At 44.5% G+C, this 15,358-nt stretch overlaps 1 protein-coding gene and 1 pseudogene across 38 annotated transcripts in view; one reads left to right on the forward strand and one right to left on the reverse strand.

Annotated features, from left to right (window-relative positions):
• Nucleotides 1-15,358, forward strand: part of TENM2 (teneurin transmembrane protein 2) — a 3,966,312-nt gene that overhangs the window by 3,732,478 nt on the left and 218,476 nt on the right. The gene's annotated exons all lie outside the window — the stretch shown is intronic.
• LOC118151957 (small nucleolar RNA SNORA40) lies at nucleotides 5,539-5,649 on the reverse strand (annotated as a pseudogene).

The raw sequence follows: 15,358 nt of genomic DNA on the forward strand, positions 1-15,358 counted from the left end.
CTGACCTCAACCCTGGACTGCCTTTTGCGTATCCCAAATTTGAGCTCCGTGCTTTAGCCTGTGGCTCTCTGGTGCCGTGTTCTGGGTCATGTGAGTGCTTAGGATTCTTTTTTGGATGCTTGGTGCTGAAAACATCGCTCCTCATGGCCAGAATGAAAGGTGTTGTCTAAAGAAAAATCAAGTTGAACTGTCTGGTTTCCCTACTTTAGAAAATATAATGGAACTCAGCTTTGCTTGGCTCTATCTTGTGTTAAAGAGTCTAACAGGGGATAAATCTCTATATATGTTTTGTTTACTGTTTTGCTTTTGTTTCTAGCTTTATTGTTTTCCTCTGTGTGGAATGTTCCAGTAGCAGCTGTTTGCTCCTGCTATCTAAGACATATAGTACATAGGTACTACAGCAGATTTATGTGGTAGTATGAAGACATCCATCTATTGCTTTGTGTAATAAACTTCCTTCCAGAAAGAAGAGGAAAAAAATGGCTGTGTCCTGACTGCAGAGCAAGCTTAGTGAACATTTACAGGAATCAACACTACTGGCACAAATGGCGTTTGCAGAGATCTTTGGGTTCCAAATATTCTGCCCATTCTAAAGAGGAGCAGACCTTAGAAGGTGACTATCGTGTGCTTTCCATGGGAGGGCACTAGCACTCAGCCTGAGAGACAGGTTGGACCAGCCAGTCAGCCTTCTGCCGCCTCTGTCAATATCAAATATCTCTAAGGAGTTTTGGCAAGAGTGAAATCACAATTTGATCCTAGCTGAAGTTCCTGATAAATCCTCAGGTCCCACCCTGGAATCACTGTGGTTGATAAAAAGAGGAGTCCATATGCTTTACACACAGACAGCCAGGCAGTTTTGACACTTTGTGGAAAGTGTAGAGGCTTGATATGGAATCTCATCTAGGCAGAGACCCATCCCAGTACAACACGGAGAAGGTGCTCAGGGGCAGTTCTAGGCATGGGCAGTGCTTTTCTCCACAAAGAACTCTCCCTCTTCAAGCTTTGAACAAGGTGAAGTGGACACCAAATGAAGAGGAGTCTGCGTGGCTCACACCAGTTCCCTTGGTGACAGGTTGCCAGATGTAGGATGCCCAGTTAAATCTGAGTTTCAAAATAATAATAAAAATGCTTCTAATATAAGTATGTTCCAGATATTGTGTGGGAAATTCAAATGTAACTGGCTTCCTGTGTTCTTATTTGCTACGTTTGGCAAGTTTTCCTGATGGCTTTGTCTGTATCCAACACGCTTTTTGGGTCCCTGAATCGAGCAGGGTCAATAGTATGATCTTACCTTCCTCACCATAGTAACTGTCCAAAAAAAAGGTGGGGGAGGAAGGAGGTTGTGATCTCAGCTGAGCCAATTAGAGTCCTTAGCTTGGGTGTCTAAAAGTGAAACTGGAAAAGTGGAGCTCTCCTTTCTCCTGGTAGCCCAAGGGCATGGGACTATGACCATCTTTGCCCATGGTCCTTCCCCCAGGGATAAACCCTCTCTTAGTTTCATCAGGCTGCTATAACAAAATGCCAGAGGCTGACTAGCTTTTAAAGAACAGAAACTTATTTCTTGGTTCTGGAGGCTAGGAAGTCCAAGATCAAGGCACCTGCACATTCAGTGAGGGTTCACGTTCTGGTTCCTAGATGGCACCTTCTAGCTATGTCCTCACACGGTGGGAGAGACTAGCTAGCTGTTTTATAAGGTCACCAGTCCCACTCATGACCTAATCACTTCCTAATACCATCACCTTGGTAAGAATTTCAACATACGAATTTTGGCAAGGGATAAACATTCAAACCATAGCAAAAACCATTGGTCAACTATTCTTCCACTTTCACACGCTGCCTTCATAGCCTTCAAAACAAATTCCTCTTTTCTGCTTAAGGTAGGTCAAGCTGAACCCTAAGGATCCTGTGCTAGAACACAGCTACTCAGCCCAAACTCCCAAGTTTGACATGAGGGACTAAGAAAGAGGAATATGCCCTAGGAATGCTTATAGGCAGATGTTTACAATCAGATGCCCCAGCCACAACATATCCTTGGTGGGTCCTCCGGCTTTGGCAGCCCTGTGCCTGATAGTGGGGAGGGGGTGGCAATTGGTCTGCCAAACAGAGCAGAGCTCCCCCACGGTGTATTTGCCTCAGGTCAGTACCTCCACAGTCAAGGCTGACCAGAACGTCGAGAAGGGAGCCTTCCTGTCATGCCTCTTCAAGTCCCTGTCTAAAATATCTTCCGTCTAAAAATATCTCTCATCCCTAACTGGCACCATGCCTAAAATTTCCACCTGTAGAGTTTATATGTTTGGCTTAAATCGTTAGACCTCCCTATAATTGCACCTCTATTAATGATACAATATATGGGGAGAATGTGGATGAATCAATAATTAATATAAAGGTCCAACAGATTTTTTAAAGTCCATTGATGTGGCTGACAGTTTGGAAAGCAGAGTTCTGAGAGAGCTGGATGAGAGTCCTGGAAACCTCTGATGTGATGGGAAAGCATTCATACAAGAGGCACTGCTGAGTTTGGAGGGAGGCACTGAGTCTCTCTGATCATGGGTCACCTGGAGCAGGCAGAATAGACACAGGGCAGGTATTGGGTGGAGAGGAGGCATGCTGAGAAAGAATGTCCCTGTTTCACCATGTCACTTTGGCCCAAGTCTGGTTCTGGCTTTTTTTTTTTTTTTCAATCTTTCTACCCTGGCTTGAACATCTCTTTTCCATATTGCATCTTCCCAGCTGCTTCTGACAGGCTGCCTGTATGGGCAGAGACCTAGTACCTAAACCTGGAGGGAGATGTCTGGGCTCTCTCACCTCCTCCACCCCACCGTCATGGAAATAGACAAGAGAAGCTTGTTCCTTCCCTTCATGTTCTCTTTCATTAACTGCTGTCAGCCAAGCCTTGTGCAATACCTGTGGTTCTCAAACTTGAGCATTCATGTGAATCACCTGGAAGGCTCATTAACACACAGATGCCTGGACCCCACCCCTGAATTTCTGATTTGTAGGTCTGGAGTGGGGCCAATAATTTGCATTTCTAATAAGTTATCAGGGGACGCTGACTCTGCTGGTCTGGGAACCACAGCCCAAAAACCATTGGCCTAGACAGTGAGCTTTTTTGAGGGCAGGACTGGCGTCTTCACAATCATGGTACCCAGTAATTCTGAAGTGCCTAGAACAACATCAGGCACAGGGTCGAACGTTAGGAAATGCTTGTTAACGGAGCTCTACCAAGCTACACAAGGTGTTACCCTGTTGCAGTATCAAGGCTAATTGTGTAAACACACTGAGTTTTCAGACACCAGATTAAAAGAAGAAAATACTATTGCCATCTAATGTGTTTTTACACAGTGGCATCTCCAGAATACATACCTGAGAGGGGATTAAAGGTACTAGTCTGGGTGGAAAAGGGGAGGTTGGGGGCTTGTCTTAAAACTCCACTTGCATAGGAAAGACACTGTTTGTGCTGAAACTCTATTCGTGGTAATTTTAGAGAAGATTGATGGAAATCATTTAGAATTTTGCTGCTCACCTTCCTTTTCCACCCCAACTGGACCCCCCCAACCACTCCTTAGTATCACCACCGATTTCACATGTGCATGAGGTACCAGGTCAGCAGATCTGGGGTTCCTCTGTCAAGCTTCACTGCAAAAGTGCAGCTTCAAGCAGTAACGTGGAAGTGAATGGGATCAGGGATCTGTGCTTTTCAATAGAGATGAATGTTCTCTCTGCCAAGGCATTAATCTTTCCTGGTCTCCATAACCTCTTTTGTAAAATGAGCCTGGAGAAGGTGATCACTAAGTATTTTCTTATATTTTCTAATTTCTGTTATTTTAATTCAAAAGGCAAGCCGTCTCAAATTTAGAAATGGGCTATCTGCTTGTGATCTAGCTGTTTGGAATTTCAGAGATTTTTCTCCAGGCAGACCATATTCCTTCTGGACAGTCCACACAATAATTGCTCTTTGTCGAGTTCTTAACTGTGTGTCAAGCACTGAGATAAATGTTTTGCATGCTTTATTTCACTGAATGTGGCAACCCCCACTGGGAGGTAGAAAGTTTTATGATTCCCATTTTGCAGATGAGGAAACTGAGGGTCTGGAAGGAAAGAAAAAGAGACAGAGGGATGGAGAGGGGAGAGAGGGAGGGAAGAAAAAAGGAAGGAAAAGAAATAGGGAGAGAGGGAGGAAGGGAGCAAGTTAGGAAGGGAGAGAGGGAAGGAGGGAGGGAGGCAAAGAAAGAAAGAAAGAAAAGAAAGCTTTCCCAGAGCCTCACAGCTACTAAAACTGGGGCTGGGACTTGGCCCTGAAGCCAGGTCTGCTGCTTCCAAAGCTACTCTAATCACCATATTCTATTGTTCCTACAAAAGTCTAGTTCACCCACAATGCACCTGAAATGTAGAGTCTGGCTTTGGAGAGAAGTAGGCTCGCTTTATTTTGGCATTTTCACTGTAAGAGACAGAAAGCATTGTAGTCAAGTATACTGAACCAGAGTCCCCAAGTTCAAAGCCCTGCTCTGCCAGAATAATCTTGGACAAGATACTTAATCTCTCTCGCCCATAGCTTCTTCAGCTATCAAATGAGCATGATAAAAGCATCTGCCTCTAGAGCTAGTGTGTTCAGTGATTAATACATTAAGCTGAGCCATGTGAAACTGGTGAAATTCTACAGTATTTAATCTCCAAAAAGGGCGATTTCATGTCTAAGTATTTAAAGTGCTTATTCTAACAGTGCATGGCACACAGTAAGCACTATATTAGTGTTAGCTATGATTCTTATTGAAAATTGTCTTGAGGGTTTGCTATATCTGGGGTATGGTGGGGGGCTCAATGGTTGCTGGTGAATTTATTGAATGAAGTAGAAACTGGCATGCCCAGGAAACATCTGGGGTAGTCTGGGCTATGGAGCCCCTCCAGGGCTGGGAGAAAGGCAGGTAGGGCTGGGGAGGAGGTTAAAGGCTCTTAGACTTGAACAGATTTCAGACCCTCTTAGCATTCCCTTGGCACAAGGCAGGAAAGCTCGAAGCAAGAAGGACCGATCCCATAGGTGCAGCCACCCTGAAGCAGTTTTGTCCTCTAGCTCTAAAGAAGCAAAGAAAAACCCTCAATGCAGAGGCAGTGGGGAATTAGGTCTCATGGTTTGCTTGTGTCTTGCTTTTTTTACAGCTAGACATAATGAGAAAAGACAGGCAAGGGGGAGCCTCCCTTCCAGCCTTTAGCTGCTGATGTTTTTCCTTCCTAGACCACCATGTGAGAGGAAGGGGAAAACACAGAAAAAACGGTGGGTTTGAGGAACAGAAAGACCAATGTTAAAGGTTAGGTGTGACTGAGCAGAGAGTAGTATATCCCCAGATATGGGAGTCATACCACTCTATGGCTATGTGTAGGGTGTGGACATACTTCTGTATTACAATAGTTATGTTTATTTCCATATATCACAAAAACCGTAGCACATTAAGCTTTTTATTTCACAGATACTAGTTTGGGATGAGGCTAAATTGATTAAAGTTTTTAAAAAATAAATTGAGATTTTTTTTTTCTCTTTTTCATAATATTCCTTCTTGCATATATAAAAACTCATGGGTTGCAAAAGATGATTTGTTTTTTGTACCCGTCTGTAAGTCTTTGTTCACAAGTCAAACAAAAGCAAACACAAGTGTTAAAAAGGAGATTGATTTTTAAATGTAGTTAAGAAATAACAGTCTAAGTGAAGCTTAGATTTTATGAAAATCATGAACACAGTTAATATGACTATGGTTAGGGAAGCACCAGAAGTGTGGTTAAGATACATCTATGTATTCCTGGCTCTGGCTCTTAGTAGCTAGGTGACTGTGGGCAAGTTGTTTAATCTCCCTAAGTCTCAGATTTCTTATGTGTCAAGTGAGAATACTTGCTACCTCAAAGGTGATTTTTTTTTTAATGATCAAATGAGAAATGTCTTAGGAGCAGGTAGTAAGAACTCAGTAGATACTGTTTATGACCATTATTGTTATTATTATTAGCCTGGCATACTCCCAGACCTCAATTAATTATAGTTTTTTAATAGAAGTTTTCAAGCCATTCTTTCATTCAAATAAATATCTCTTAAACACTAACATGTTCTAAAGCTTATGCTGGCTGAGGGGATACATTCGGAAGAGGGGAAGGAAGACATACTCTCACCTTTCAAGGTGTTCATGTCTCAAAATTTGGAGGGGGAGGCCAGGCACGGTGGCTATAATCACACCTGTAATCACAGTACTCTGGGAGGCTGAGGTGGGCGTATCACTTGAGGTCAAGAGTTCGAGACAAGCCTGGCCAACATGGCGAAACCCCATCTCTACTAAAAATACAAAAATTAACCAAGAGTTGTGGCACATGCCTGTAATCCCAGCTACTTGGGAGGTTGAGGCAGGAGAATGAATCTCTTGAACCCAGGAGGTGGAGGTTGCAGTGAGCCAAGATGGTGCCACTGCACTCCAGCCTGGGCAAAAAAGTGAGATTGTCTCAAAAAAAAAAAAATTGGAGGGGAAATAGGATGATCAATAAATAAGTAATGGCCATGTAAAGCCATAAACTCTGTAAGCGGTGTGGTTATAAAATATCCAGGGAAGGCCAAGCATGGTGGTTCATACTTGTAATCTGGGACTTTGTGAGGCTGCAATGGGAGAATCACTTGAGCTCAGGAGTTTGAGACAAGCCTAGGCAACACAGTGAGACCCCATTTCTACTAGAAAAGAAAAAGAAAATTAAATGACCAGGAGTGGTAATGCATGCCTGTAGTCCCAGCTACTGGGGAGGCTAAGGTGGGAGGATCGCTTGAGCCAAGGCAGCAGAGAGCTGCAGTGAGCTATGACTGCACCACTGCACTCCAACCTGAGTAACAGGGGGAGACCCTATCTCAGAGAAAATAAATAATATAATATAATATCCAGGGCGCATGGGGAAGGAGCTCAGCCTAGATGAATCCTGTCAGCTACGGTGGTTTAGGACCTGCTCTGTGAAATGTGTTCAATACAACTGAAGAACTGAATTAATTTACATTTAAAAACTGAAATGATATAAAATATTTTTGTTCAGCACATTTTTATTGTTTTTGCAAGATGATATTCACTTTAACTGTTGAAAATTCAGCATCTGAATTCTGTCTCATTAAAGATTTTTATGTTTATTTCACGTTGATAATATTTTGGATATATTGAGTAAAAGACATAGTATTAAATTTATTTTTACTTATTTAATGTGGTTACTGGAAAATTTTACATTTCATAAGAGGGCCAGGTGCAGTGGCTCACGCCTGTAATCCCAGCACTTTGGGAGGCCAACGAAGGCAGATCACCTGAGGCCAGGAGTTTGAGACCAACCTGGCCAACATGGCAAAACCCTGTCTCTACTAAAAATGCAAAAATTGGGTGGGCGTGGGGGTGCATGCCTGTAATCCCAGAGTTACTCGGGAGGCTGACGCATGAGCATCACTTGAACCTGAGAAGCGGAAGTTGCAGTGGACTGAGATCACGCTGCTCCAATCCAGCCTGGGCAACAGAGAGAGACCCTGTCTCAAAAAAAAAAAAAAAGAGTCATAAGTGGCTTGTATTTTATTTCTATTGGACAGTGCTGGTTAGAGCAGAATGCAAATGACATTCACAATAGAGAACTCCTCCAAAAGATGTGGACATTTCAGAAGGGAGACCCAGCTTGGGTTACCTTGGACAATTCTTTCTGACGGATCTAGAGCAAATCGTAGAGGATCTGAGGGCATTGATTCAAAAGCTGTTTCTGGGACTGCAGAAGAAGAGAAGTGCTTCTGAGGTTTCATCCTAACTACAGGACCTTGCTAGAGTTGCCAGATTTAGCAAACTTATAAATTAAAGCCTGGCAACCCTAGACCTTGGATATGTTGTAGAACTGCAACAAGACTTGGTCTTTTCATCTGTAAAATTGAGATTAAAAAAAAAAGTACCTGCCTCAGGAGTGTCTTGTAAAGCTTAAATGAATCAAATAAGACTAGTAGAAAATGCATCGAAAAAGTTTAGCCTAAAAGAGCTAAGCAATGAAAACAAATTGGGGAACTTTCCAAACGTGCCTATGTTTCTTTAGCTCTGAGCAGGTTAGGGAGATCTCTCCCAGGATGGTGTGAAGGGAGATACCAATCCCTACCTGGAAAAGTATTAGGTTAGGCCTGGCTTGGGGACTTCTGTAGAGTTAGGGTCCGGCATGGGAACATAAGCCATAAGGAGGAGGAGGAGGGGGCATATTATGACCATGTTGAATGTCATTCTGCTGTCACTGCAATGCCTTGTATAAGCCAGAAATGCCACAGCAGTCTGCCGTGCTACTGCTGATTGACAGAATCGTGTGCCTTCAGCACCAAAGAAATGTGTGTGACTTGAATGTCACATAAAACCCTTAAAATTAGCTCTCTTGGGCTGGGCGTGGTGGCTCACGCCTGTAACCCCAGCACTTTGGGAGGCCAAGGTGGATGGATCACCTGAGGTCAGGAGTTTGAGACCAGCCTGGCCAACATGGTGAAACCCCTTCTCTACTAAAAATACAAAAATTAGCCAGGCATGGTGGCGGGCACTCGTAATCCCAGCTACTCAGGAGTCTGAGGCAAGATAATCTCTTGAACCCAGGAGGCGGAGATTGCGGTGAGCCGAGATCGCGTTACTGCATTTCAGCCTGAGCAACAAGAGCAAAACTCCATCTAAAAAAAAAAAAATAGCTCTATTAAGTAAAGTGTCACAAATTCTAAATAAGTCCAATAGTGTCATTTATCTAATTGCAGATGAAAATGTAGTTCTTTTTTATAGGTGTAGATAGCTTACATTCCAAAAAGAAATTATCTGCCCCCACCCCGCCCCAGATTAGCCCTTTTCTCATAAGAATTTGACCATATTGACATTAAGCATACCAGAGGCTGAGGAGGACTGCCCCACTGCCTGAGTTTTCATTCCCTACTACCTAGTCAGGCCCTGGGAGATAGAACTAATTTTTTTAATGTGCTGTTTCTTTCCATCAGAATCAAGTTTTAAATGTTTCAGGTTAGCTATGTGAAATCCACTTAACTGAAAACCATTTGCAAGAAAGATCAAATCCAATTTGCTAGTACAGGGCTTTTTTTTTTTATTTCTGAGTTTAAAAAAATCTTGAGCTAACCATGTCAAAAATTAAAAATTGAAAAGGACTCTGGCAGCCTCCCCATGTGCCTAATTTGGCTTTGCTGAACAAATGACCAAATTGGAATGAGAATTACATACAGGATTTGCTCAACATCCTTACTTCTTCAACTCCCTTCTCACTCCTGGAAAAGTACCAAGTTCGCATGCAGGAGGGAACATGTCTGTATCGACCACGATGGCATCAGACCAGGTAGAAATAGAAAAATGGTGATTTTAGATTCTAGCTGTGAATGAACTTCTGCAGGAGAAGAAATTTGTCATAGAAACTCAATTTAATGCATGTAGGATCAGAAAGGATCATAATGGTCTTTTTTGTTGACTAATTTTATGAACAGTTTGTATTGTTCATGCCCTACCTTGCAAAGAGGAGTAATAAAAATATTAAATGGGTAATAGGAGGAGGCTTCTCTGAAGTCCACCTTTAATAAGGCATTGCATTGCACATAGGCACCAGAATTCTCTCTTTCTTTAAGGAGATGGAAGAGGATAGTAGAGAGAGCACCTGAGAGTCAAAAGATCAAAGTTCATGGCTGGGCGCGGTGGCTCACACTTGTAATCCCAGCACTTTGGGAAGCCAAGGCAGACGGATCACAAGGTCAAGAGATCAAGACCATCCTAGCCAACATGGTGAAGCCCTGTCTCTACTAAAAATACAAAATTAGCCAGGCATGGTGGCAGGTGCTTTTAGTCCCTGCTACCCAGGAGGCTTAGGCAGGAGAATCGCTTGAACCTGGGAAGCGGAAGTTGCAGTGAGCCGAGATTGCGTCACTGCTCTCCAACCTGGTGACAGAGCAAGACTCTGTCTCAAAAAAATAAAAACAAAAACAAGATCAAGATTCAAATCCTGGCTCAGTTAGCCATCAGCTGTCATGACCCTACGCAAGTCATTTTACTTAAGTAGGGCTCAAGGTCACCATCTATCTATACAGCAAAAGTCTGGACCAGATGGCCTTTCAGGCCCATCTTAATGATGCCTCTGCCATTCTAATGTGACACAAAAAAGGAAACCACAGAGGTTTCTCTGAAGGAGAGGGTTCAGGTAAATGATAGAATACTTAGATGAATAGAACCCCAGTCTTCACTGATGCTTGGTGTTGAGCTGACAGTTGTCAGCAGATGGAGTGGTACTCAAGGGCTTCAGCTGTTACACAGCTCAAGTTCAAATCCCACCTCTACCACTTACCAGTTGCATGTAACTTCAGCTCTCTGAGCCTCAATTTCTTCATCTGCGAAATGGGAAAGCAATATATATCTCATAAAATTGGTAACAATTCCTTATCACAGAAACTGGCACATGCTAAAGCCTGAATAAGAGTTAGCCATGGTGCCAGGTACGGTGGCTCACACCTGTAATCCCAGCACCTTGGGAGGCTGAGGTGGGTGGATCACCTGAGGTCAGAAGTTCAAGACCAGCCTGATCAACATGGAGAAAACCTGTCTCTACCAAAAATACAAAATTAGCCAGGCATGGTGGTGCACGCCTGCAATCCCAGCTACTCAGGTGGCTGAGGCAGAAGGATCGCTTGAACCTGGGAGTCAGAGATTGCAGTGAGCTGAGATCACACCATTGCACTCCAGCCTGGGCAACAAGAGTGACACTATGCCTCAAAAAAAAAAAAAAAAAGAGTTAGCCACAATTGCCATTGTTACAAAACAACCAAAGACCCTCCAGGAAGTGAGATGTTTCTTGAGTGTCTCCTGTGTGCCGGTTACCCCCATATCCCACCATTTTTGCACCTTCTCCACCCTATAAGGTCAGTTTGATCAGACCTCTCCCCATAGAGATATAATTCTAAGCAGGAAAACATGGCTAAGAGCACATGCTTGGCTCTAAAACCAGCTGCACCACTTACCAGCCCTGTCAACACCTTTATGCCTCCACTCCTTCCTCTGTGAAATGGGAATTATAGTTCTTACCTCTCGGTTTACTGCAAAGAGCAAATGAGGTAATGCGGATACAGGGCTTAGAACAGGGGTTGACACTGATCGGTACTTCACAAAAATGTTAGTTGTTAAGGAAAGTGAAGCTCAGAGAGGTAAATCTATTTGCCCAAGGTATCTGCTTGTGCATAGTAGTGAGGAAATGTGAACCCTGATTGACGTGAACCTGGCATGTATATCCCAAAGATCCGGGATAGGAAGATCCTTCCACCTTTATACCCGGTTCATGAGGCCCCTCCTGGCCTGCCCGCCCAGTTTTAGGCTGCCTGGCTATGGACTCCAGAGTTCAGATCAGAGGGCTCATTGGGAGCAATTTGTTGAGGGCTGCTGGGGACTTGGGAAGGAAAATGAATCCCAACCCTCTCCTCCCTTGCTCGCTGCTACTGAGGGGAGAAACGTGCCCTAGGAATAGAGTATCTCTGGTGCCCTAATTGGCACACTCTGACCCCTTTGCCACTCCTCCTTGCAGAAGGCTATTTTTCATGAGAGAGTTCTTTCTCTTTGTTCTAGCACGCATTGCACATCTACCGATCGATATGACATCTTATCCTCTAAAACATTCATAACGTCTGCTTCCTAGGATTCTGGTGGTCGTGTGCCGCGTGCAGCCTGCATCTTCTTTGCTTTGTAGTCAGTGGTCTCGCAGATCTGCCCCTCTTTAACGGGGCTGCTGGTTGATGTTCTTTGAAGAAAGACAAATATTGTTTGGGTTGTCAACAGTGAATGACAAGCTGGGGCGGGGGAGAAAGATCCATTTAGGTGTAGATGTGTGGATTGTGGGGATGTGTTTCGTTATCAGAAAAGCTCTTAAAATCCCAGACCATGATTTATTTGGTGAATAAAACCTACCGATATTATCATTCTCTAAAGGTATTTTGATCACATGGGTCCTTTCTTGGAGAAAGAAAGGCTTTTATTTCTTACCCAGGAAAAATTGCAGCAGGAACGGGGTGGTCTGGGGTGGGAAATGACACCCTGTGCGGCTAATGGCTCCAGGCATGTGTTTATCTGCATGAGGCTGAGCTGACTTGGTGGACAATAGGATGTCTGACTAGCATCGCCAGTCAGGTACGTTCCTGGCCACCCCACACAAGGAAAAGAAAGTGGCTGTGAGCACATGTGTCTGTCTTGTGTATTGATCTACCCAGTGATGCTGAGAGCTAGGGGGTGTGGTTAGAGGTCACCTCGGCACACCAGACGCCACACACTCACGATGTCAACAGCAGCCACCTGCAGTGCACCTGCAGCAGCAGGTTCTAGCAGACAAGGGGAGGGACGTCACCATTCGGGGGGGGACCCACGCATCCTGAAGCTGCAAGGAGCCCAGTTTGTTTTCTGCAAACACAGCAATTGATTAATCTCATACCACCTCCCAAGCACTGTACCATCCTGAGCCTGTCATGAGAATAGATTAATGCTCTGGTCCTTCCCAGTGGATTCTTCTTGTCTCAAGAACACACTGCTCCCTGGTCTCAGAGCTGCCTCATGCAACTGTCACCTTGTTCTCGTGGCAGACACAAAGGAGGAGACAGAAAGCCTTGCTACTTTTGTAAGGAACTAGAAATAGGAAGGCAGCAGACAAAATCCTTGCTGAGGACAGTTTTGGGACTGGGGCTGGAAGGTTTGAATTCCTATAGAAAGGTGAATGCAGGGGACTTTCTCCAATGCCCCCTCTCATTTTGGTGGTCCTGCCATGAATCTGGGATTGTATCTACCTCTCATCCTTCCTCTTCTCGGTAATTCCTGGACCATAAGCTTTGCAACCATTTGGAGCTGCAAGCTGGAAGTTGGACAGAGGCTAGTAAGTTTCAAAACATTCTTGGGAGATGGGTACACAAATCCCATTACTGTTAAAGGGATTTCTGGGTGTAGCTTCCATGCAGTGCTTTGAAAATTTATTCCATGCAGTGTACTGCAACACTGTCTGGGAGAAATAAGAGAAATCACTTCACCAAGGCAGTTAGAACAGGATCTTTGGTAACCCTTTAAGATTTACATTTTAAACTCCTTTTAAGACTGAGGCATTTCCAAAAATGTTATCCTGCGTGGTTTTATTTGCATCTCTGCTTTCAGGCCGAAGGTGATTTTGGCACTGACGGCATTCCTAAAAATAATATCCTTAATACATTGCAATGGGCCCCCTCCTCTTTGAGGAAAAAGCACTGCACTCAACAGCATCCCAGAGGATGACAAGCAAACTGACAAGGAAAGTCACCAAACCTCTTGTTGACTGGCCTGACTGGCAATTGCAGTTGCCAAGCAGATTTATTTCATGTTGACACTGGTGGTTCAAGTTCAATAGCAAACTAGTTGCCAACCAAGGACATATTCATCGAGACTAACGGCTGCTTATAAAGGGAAGTGTGCATTCATTAGTGAGCCTTGACAGTATTTAGTAAGTGATTCTGTAGCCTGCCTGTCCTGTTCGGTCTTGGCTAAGTAGCCAAGGTTTCCTTCACTTGGAAACCTCAGAGGGCCAATGTCCTCCAGTAGGGACTCTGAATGGAATCTCTAAAAGGACAGCATGGAAGTTCAGAACTCTGACTCTGAGGTTACATGTGTCCCTAAATCCCAGATGTCCCACTTACTGGCTGAGTGGTCTTGGGCAAGTCACTTAACCTCTCTAAGCATCAATTTCTTTAACGATAAAATGTAGGTTCTATTACCACCTCATAGAGTGAGAATGGAAGGGGGAAGATGAGCTTTCATCCTTTTCAAAATGCCCTACTGTCATCCCTTCGCCTCCAAACAAAAGGCAAAGCTCCCCAGAGGCAGCTACTCCTTCGCCCTGCCTGCCCCTTCACCCACCACTCCCCTTCCCACCAACTCCACTCCCCTTTGGAGTCTTCCCCAGACGTCAGCATAAACTGCTTTCTCGATTCTTTATGTCTTTGCTCAAATGTTACCTACGACAAACGCCATCCTTGACCAGACTACATTAAAGAAAAAAAAGAAGAAACTTTCAATTCATCCCCTGCCCCCGAGTGCCCCTGAACCCTAAACCCGGCTTTTCACTTCTTTAGTTTCTACACTTGCCTCTAGAATGTAGATTTCATGACAGCAAGGATTTTGTCTTGTTAGCTCCTTTACTCCTGGTGCCAGGACACACCTGACACCCACTGGGTGCTTGGTAAATACGTGCTGAATGGTAAATTATGAAAACATGCTGCATGCAAGTCATGAACCCAATACCTGCCCCGTGGTCAAAATGGACATTAATTGTCACTATCATCATTGAGTAGACCTATTCACATGTGGTAATTTTCACTGCTGATTGCAAAAGGCCTTTGCAGGTTGCCTGTGCAAGTTCAGGGTAAGCAGTTGTACATGTTAGCCCTGATTATTCAACTGCAGTTCTCTTCTCCCAGCAGGGGCACTTTTGGAATTGATACATTTCCCCCAGGAGCTCCGCCATTGTTGACTTAATTGGCTGGTGCAGAGGCAGGGAGACCCAGCCCTGACCCTTTCTGTCATCCTCCCTGGTCTCTGAATGAGCTCTGCCATCCTCTCTAAGGCCCTTGTGAATCTGATGGCATGCTAAGCCTCAAGACCCAGCAGGCATGGCTTTCTCCCCTGTTCCCTAAGCTCTGCTTGGCCTGAAGTCTTCCATTTTCAAAGGGAAAGCCCAATCTCCTCCTCGGGTTATGTATCGACAAGCCTGATCTTTAAAGACACCCCCTGCTCCTGGGGACCTGCTCAGCAAACACAGAGCATCCGTGGCCTCCATGTTTGCCCTCTTTGACAAGCAGGGTCTGAGCAGCTCTCTGGGAAGTATTGCTGACATATTGATTGACTCCCTTGTCAGGTTGATCCTCTGCCAGCCAATGAACACAGAAGGTTCTAAGTGGCACCCAGCAGGGCCCACACATTCCCTAATTACTATTTCAGACAACCCGCATTCCAAGCTGCCACTTTTCTGGTCCTATAATCTCCCTGTCCTGTGGTTGCCGCAGGATCCCCAGTTACTCGACACCAACCCCACTCCCTTTCTCTGGCGTCACTCCCTCGGAGTATTGCCTTTGGAGCCCACCTGGCACAAAAACACAGCAACTTCAATTAAAAAAAATCAAACCTTCACTCCAGGTAGGTCTGTTTATTATTTCTACTGAAATCGGGGATCTGTGTGTGGTCCCGCCATCCTGTCTTGGTTCCCTTTCCAAACGCCACGAAAGTTTTCTCCAATTGGCCAGAGGGATGCTCTCAGAGTTTGGCTGCCTATTGTGTTTTAAGTGGCTGGCTTCCCAGCTGCCACCTGGATTCCATGAGTTTCC

The sequence above is a fragment of the Callithrix jacchus genome, chromosome 2 (assembly GCF_049354715.1).
Source record: "Callithrix jacchus isolate 240 chromosome 2, calJac240_pri, whole genome shotgun sequence".
Classification (NCBI taxonomy): Eukaryota; Metazoa; Chordata; class Mammalia; order Primates; family Cebidae; genus Callithrix; species Callithrix jacchus.